Consider the following 7,413-nt stretch of genomic DNA (forward strand, 5'->3'; position numbering starts at 1 on the left):
TTGGGCCTTCACACACACACACAGGGCATTCCTCAAGCTGCTGAGCCCAGGCCATGTGGGATCCAGCCACCTCAATGACCTGCCACTGGCTGGCCCACTCCCGGCTTCTCGAGATCAACGTTTTTAGATTCCACGTGTGTGGAAGCCCACGTGTATCTCTTTCTATACCGACCTAACTTCACGTCACGTCAGACCACTTTCCAAGTCTATGTTGCCACAAATGATCAGACTTCATTCTTTTCTTCTTAATGATTTTTTATTTAATTTATCATCATTATTATTTTTTAAGTTTGCTAGAGGGCATGCACACTTACCAGAGAGAGATGGAGAGACAGAGGAAAGAGAGAAAGCAGGCCACCAGGTCTGGGACTCAAACCACAGTCAGCCATGTGGGAGTCCAGCCCCACCACCACACCCCTGCTGGCTCTGGATTTCTTTCTTTGTAACTGGCGAATTGTATTATAGTGGCCAACAGTTTTCAAACTCCATTTTTACAATTCCTTCATCACAATCTTAAATTGTTCCATTTTAAACACATCTTTGCCACACAGGGTTGTATTTGAGGATGTTTTTACTCTAACTTTTATGTCTTATAAAAACAGTACATGCTCCAGACCAGCACTTGGTGTAATGGCTATATCCCTGGACTCCTATGTATATCCCTGGACTCCAATGTAGTCGACCGCGGTTCGAGTCCCTGACCCGGTGGCTTAAACTCACTCCAGTCATGTGTGCATGCGTGCCCAAGATCCCGAGAGGAGAATGGAGGAGAAGGGATTGTGGTGTGGCCATCCCCCCTGGGGGGTGATTTCTCGCTTTCTGTCTCTCTGTCTCTCTCTGTCTGTCTGGTGAGCGCACGCGTCCTATAGCAAAAAACCTCTCAAAAAAAAAAAAAAAAGTACATGCTTAGTTATTTATTTTTTAGAAAACTTCAGAAGTTAGAGTAAATGTAGTTTTTCTTTGCAGAGCATTTGCAAGCTAAATTCAATTATTTCAGTTCTGTTATTGTGGTCCTAGTGACTGGTCACAAAATGATACAGATTTTATGCAGTTTATGCATTGGCTTGGAAGCCCGCTCCCGAAGACAGTCATGAAAGTGTTGTGAGCAGTGTCAGCGTCATTTGGATGAGTCTGGGGCTTCCCACAGTCATGCTTTGGAAGGTACCAGGCTTTCAAGGGCCTCTCATTGCACAGTCGCCTTCCTTCAGGAAGCAACATTTACAGTCATCCCAGGGCTTGGCTTTGCTTTTTCGCTCTGACAGGTATAATTACACAAGTCTACTGTAAGGACACATATGATCAAATATTCTATTTAAAAGGAAGAAATGTACTTGCATGCTAACTAAAAATACGCTCACTTGCTAAAACAGGTCACCCTTGAGTTGCATGCAAAACAAAAAGGAAACAAACTTCCAGCCAAAAAGGTATGCAAGTCATGGTATGTGGCGTCACAGGCTTGCTCGACTGTTAGATGTTGCTCCAGTGCATTTTCAGACCATGGTTAGCAAAGACAGGGGCCTTTCGAAAGTTCCTGGAAAGGGCAGATTATGAAAAGTCTATGCGTAGATTTCAAAACTTTTTACACCAAAATAAACTTTGCACCTTAGTTCTGTTTTTCATTTCTCGTTGAACTCTGTAGTTCCGGTGTTTCTGAGTTAGTGGTGGTCTAGCTGAGGGCTTCATTGTCACAGCCTGCATACTCAGTGTGGCCTGGCCGTCATGTCCCGGGGAGCGTGGAGAGTGCCAGTCAGAGGCTGGTTTAGTTAACTCACGGATGTGCAGATTTACTGCAACTAGTCGGCATCGCCTAGTGTGGGGGCTGGACCATTTCTGTCATTGTTTTCAGCCTGGATTCGCAAGAGTGGCATGTTTCCTCTTGCGTCTGCAGCAAGTGGGATCACCATGCCAGGCAGTAGGCCAAGACTCTCCAGCTGCAGCCACCTGGCTGACTGCACTGTCCCAGGTAATGCGTCATGGATTTATTTCAATCTGCATAAAGTATGAAGGTACTTATAGGAGCCAGCAGGTGGCATGGTGGTTAAGGCGCTGAACTCCTACCTGACTGACTGTGGTTCGAATCCTGGACTGGGCAGCTTGCTTTCTCACTTTCTCTCTCTATGTGTCTCTCCCTGGTGAGTGCACAAGTCATGGAGCAAAAATTTTAAATAATAATAATAAATTAAATTTTAAAAGAATTTATTGAGAAAAGGAATGCGCACATAGCATACCTTGGTGCAGTGCATGTGGGCATGGATGCACACACACTGTGTGTTACATCCCTGCCAGGCTGTTACATACCTCTGTTTTGTTGAGTGCCCACTGTGTGCCAGGCACTGGCTTGACTCCTCTGTGTAAAATCTTAGCTACTTAGCACATGCAATCTACTTAATCTGGCCTAGTTCCCTGGCGCAGAGCAGAGCGGTGAATCTCAGGAGTAAATAACCTGCTGACGGTCACCAGCGAGTACACTGGCGATGCAGCTCCCGCTGCCAGGCAACACCTAGGCGCAAGCTGGCCTCACTCCCAAGACCTCCAACATGCTTCCCTCGCCTCCACTGTCCTGGTGGCGTGCACTGAAGAAAAGCCTGCTTTCCTGCAAGCACCGAAGGAGACGTCCTCCCTCCGTCACTGTCGCCTGAGCGGGGAGACACCTGTTGGTGCCTACCCCTGCCCGAGCTCACCGCTGTGCTGAGGAGGCTGCCCTCCAATCAGAGGCTGGGATGCCGGGTTGCAGCTTTCCAGCTTCCCCTGACGCTAGGGTGTGGGCGGGGATCAACCCTGGCCTCAGGAAAGTCTGCTGTGGGGGGAAGGGAGACGTTTGTCTCTCCAACAACAGAAGCATTCGTGTGAGGATGGGGTGCCTGTCCAATAAACTTAAAACCCTGAGTGACAGCCTTCTGGGCCTGGCAGGCGGCGGAGTGGGGTAAGCTGACTCCTAATGACACCTCAAGCTGCTGCACCAACCTAGGAACTGGCCAGTCCCCAAATATCATGAAATGAGGACAGGCAGGACCCCGATATTTAAACCCCTCCTCACACAGTATCCAGGGCACCCAGAGCTTGTTAGAAATTCCGAACCCGGCCCCTCCAGGCCTGCCTGCTGGGCATTTGCATTCTAACCAGAGCCCCAGGTGACTCACACACGGATGCAAGCCTGACCACGTTTTTTACAAAACATTTTTTACTGTGTTTTCTGATTTACATGTAAGAGTGGTACACACCTCAGGGTACAGTGGCTTTTCAAGGCACATGTACAGTGAGTGACCGCCATGCCACCTGGGACTCCTTATCCAAGAATTTCTGTTTTTATGACTACTCTAACCTATGATGATCATTTTTAGGATATTCTTTGTTCTTTTTAATGTTCTACTGAAATGTGCGTCTTGAGTGGGGGGAGCTGGGGTGGAATGGGGAACTTGAGACAGAGCTGCTTTAGAAGGGAAACCATCTTTGGAGTCCTAGTGAGCCAGCACTGGGAGAGAGGAGCCGGAGGAGGAGGCCCATGTTCAGTGAGAGGCCACAGTGGCTCTGGGCAGGGCCTCGGTTCCTCCAGCAGAAATTGGACTGAGAACTGACAAGAAGCTGCCCATCACCTGAGCCAAGGGGTCCGGAGAGTGTCGTGTTGTTAGACTGGAGACACCGGTGAGAATTTGGAGTAGCAGCTCCTAGGAACATGTGTGCTGACCTGCTGCCACACAGGGAGGCAGCTGCCTGGCCTTGAACCAGCACCTGCCTCGCTGGGACTTTCGGTCACAGGTCACAGAATGCTGGATGAGGCAGGCTCCGGAAGACACTTAGCACAGGCCGTGTGTCCTCACTCTTTAGCAGAGGAGAAAGGCTGGACTGAGCCAAAGCAGAGAGCATCATGGTGGGTCTAGAAGGGGTGGGGGCTGGATAGAATGGCCACACGGCTGGGAACGTCTGGGAACAGGTGCAAGGGGCTATGGGGTAGGTTAGAGTAGTAATAAGAATAAAAACATTGGTTTGTCATAAACATCGTGGCATATTTTTTCTACGTAAAAACATGTCATGACTTCCCCAACAACTCAATATTTGGATATAGGAGCCACAGGTGGCATGGTGGTTAAGGCACTGGACTCTCACATGGCTTTACTGTGGTTCAAGTCCCAGACCTGATGGCTTGAAAATCACACCAGACCTGTGTGTGTGCATGCCCAAAGTCCTGGGAGGAGAATGGAAGAGAAAGAATTGTGGCACGCTGTCCCCAGGGGTGACCTCTCACTTTCCCTCTCATTGCCTCTCTGTCTCTCCCCAGCGAGCACACGACCCTATGGCAAAAATCTAAAAAAAAAAAAAAAAAAAGAGGAAATATTCGGGTACAACTCCCCCTGATTTTAATTCTCTTTTAGTATGTCTTTTTCTGTTTGTTTGTTTTTTGAGAGATTTTTGCTATAGGGTACGTGCACTCGCCAGAAAGACAAAAAGAGACAGAGAGACAGAAAGTGAGAAATCACTCCCCAGGGGATGGCCACGCCACACCACAATCCCTTCTCCTCCATTCTCCTCTCAGGATCTTGGGTACACACGCACATGCGCCCGGCGTGAGTTTAAGCCACTGGGTCCAGGACTCGAACCGTGGTCGACTACATGGTAGTTCATTCGAACCGTGTTCGACTACATGGTAGTTCAGCCACATAGCCATTACGCTAACTGCTGGTCCCTCTTTTAGTATGTTTTTAACAAAGCAAATAGGCATATATTAATAAGCGGCCTCACAATGTTTTTTGAATGTGTGCAATAAAAATGCTTTTAATAGATTTTAAATTTGTATCTCTCTAAAGAAGCAACATTAGTCACCTAATAGGAATGGAAGATTGGCATTTAGTACAGTCAAACCCGTAACTATAGGCAAAATCAAGGTGCTTCTCAGTTCCCACATTATTTTCCATTATGGGGATCGTTTTCACAATGTTTGAGCACATGGGATCATTTTCCCCTCTTCCTGGGCAGGAAGCTGGACCTTTCTGACTCTTACGCAAATGATTATTACTCTGTCCGGATTTCCATTTTTAAGCTCCATGAAGGAGAACACAGGCCGTAATGGGCTGAGTGTGGAGAGATGACATTTCCCGAACTATTTCTGGAGTTCTACTTTATTGCTCCGAGCCTCAAACAGGCTTCCACAGAAATGTGGCTGTGAACTTCAGCCCGCCGCAGGCCTGACCTCCCTGGAGAGGAAGAAGGGAAAGGTGAGTACGGTCGCTCGCACAGGCGCCCGCTGGGCCCTGCTCCTGCTCACTAGCCGGCGAGGATTTTCTTAAACCACCAACTGCACTACATCGACGCGTCGTCCTAAATCCCATGGTGATTTTCCTAAACAGACGAGCTGGCTGGCTTCAAACACACGCTCCCTGCCACTGCAAGAAATCCTCTGCACGTTGGCGTGTCTGCAGGGCTGCACTGACCCGGCCAGGAGCGCCTGTGGGAGACCCGTCAGAGGGGCTGGATCGGAAACCACGCCCCAGTAAGGCCGCCCACCCCGCGCGCAAGCATTCCGGCCCCTTGGTTTACATGCACTTGGGTGGCTGGGCTGGCGGTGGAGGAGACCGGCAGGGAAACCACGAGGGAGGCCTATGGGCACTGTGCCACAAAGAGCCCATCCCGGGAACCAGCAGTTGGCGTAATGGCTATGTCGCTGGACTCCCACGTAGTCGACCGCGGTTCGCGTCTCGGACCCGGTGGGAGATCGGCAGGGAAACCACGAGGGAGGCCTATGGGCACTGTGCCACAAAGAGCCCATCCCTCCGGGCGGACTGAGGACAGGAGGCCCTGGCTGTGGTGGATGCAGTACTCCCTGGGGAAGGGGGCGAGACCGGGTGTGCAGCGCCCGTGCCCTGGAGCTGACACGTGCTCGGGGTGCCAGTTCCAGGTTACGGCTGGGGGGGGGCCCGTGAAAAATAGTGCGGGAAGGAAGGCAGGCAGAAAACTGTCTCAAGTACAGTGTTCTCAGAACTCAGCTTCATGCAGGCTCTTCTAGATCTTCCTTTAAGTTGTTTTTAATTTTTCTTCCATGAGTAGGAGGACCTCCAACAAGGTTGACACCTGATTCATTATCAAGCCCCAGCCTCGGCTAGCTGGGGTCAAGGGCATGCACGCCGCGCTCAGCGAGGTCGCTGGAGGTGCTCTGCAAACCTTGCCTGTGGGTCAGCCTTGCGGAGTGTGCCACCATCCAGGACTCGAGCTACCCAGGGTAGTGATGACCCAGACTCCACGCCCAGCCCAGTTCTCTGAGCTCCAGATCCAAACACGGAGCTGCTGCCGGGATCACCTGCCACCCCGGATGACCCAGCTCCTCCCACGTGTTCGGGAGGTGCGTCTGGTGCTGGCCCACTCCTGGTTCCAGCTGGCCACTCTCAGGCCAGCGCACCTCTCCCGTGACCCGGGGTCCGCCACATCCCCCTTGTCAGGTGACCGCTAAGCGACCAGGCCACCTGTGGCTGCAGTTTTCAATCAAAGGGTTCAGAAGAAAATCATGTGTTCTGCAGAGAACGGTAAGACCACTGTGGTAAGGTGCCGACTCGGAAAGCCTGGGTGAAGGATGTCGGGGTTGTCTGTACAGCTCTTGCAACTTTCCGTGCATCTGGAAAAATTTCAGTAGGAAAGGTTTTAAGAACATGCTGAGTCTGAAATGAGTATGTGTGGTTGGCTCTGACTGGCAAGTGTGGTTGGAATCCTCGGCCCATGAGGAAGGGGGCTGGGGCCGTCTTGTCCCTGGGACTCTGTGGGGTTGGAGGACAGGCCACGCTGTCCCGTTTACCAGACACAGACCCGCTGAGACAGCTGGTGAGGGCTGTCTGTGGTGCTGCTGGTGGGTGTGGAGGAGGCGTGTGAGTCACACCAGCAAGAGCTCATTTTCTAGAACACGCCAGATAATGGCCCATTGTTTTTGCCTCTAAATTCCAGCATCTGGGGATGACGTGGCTACTGTGACATAACTCCGTGTATATCAGGCCTTTGAGAGAGGTGACTCCCAAGCCTGTAGCTTGTGTGTGACGCAGGGTTTCCTACGGCCGCAACAATGAGGCCCTTGAGCCGCTGAGCCCCGCCGCGAAGGCCAAGCACACCAAGCAGTTCGTCCCCACGCTGTGTGCACCAGCTCCCGTGCCCGCAAAGCCACCAGAACACAGGCTCTGAGCCCACGTGCTCACACCGGATCATGATTCGGCCTGCAGAGGAGGAGGGGTGAGCCCCAAACAGACCTTTAAAACCCCACGTCAGTTTTAGTGACAGCACAGCTGCTGCTTCATTCCAGGCTCTTACTGGGAAGCTTCTGAATCAGTGCTCTGCTTCCAGCACAGTCAACACGCCTGTGGCTTCAGCCACATGTTCACAGGAGGACGTGCTGAGCTGGTGTGTGCAGGCCCTGCTGGCCCTGGGTTCAGGTGGGAGGGA

General features: G+C 51.3%; 1 long non-coding RNA gene across 2 annotated transcripts in view; it reads left to right on the forward strand.

Moving 5' to 3' along the window:
* Nucleotides 1-6,732: 6,732 nt before the first annotated feature.
* The window catches only part of LOC106733201 (uncharacterized), a 2,775-nt gene continuing 2,094 nt past the window's right edge, over nt 6,733-7,413 (forward strand). For both annotated transcript variants that reach the window (XR_001369384.2, XR_001369385.2), the window contains exon 1: nt 6,733-7,371. This is a non-coding gene — a long non-coding RNA (uncharacterized LOC106733201). The remainder of the gene's footprint in view (nt 7,372-7,413) is intronic.

The sequence above is a fragment of the Tupaia chinensis genome, unplaced genomic scaffold, assembly GCF_000334495.1.
Source record: "Tupaia chinensis unplaced genomic scaffold, TupChi_1.0 Scaffold141173_1, whole genome shotgun sequence".
Classification (NCBI taxonomy): domain Eukaryota; kingdom Metazoa; phylum Chordata; class Mammalia; order Scandentia; family Tupaiidae; genus Tupaia; species Tupaia belangeri.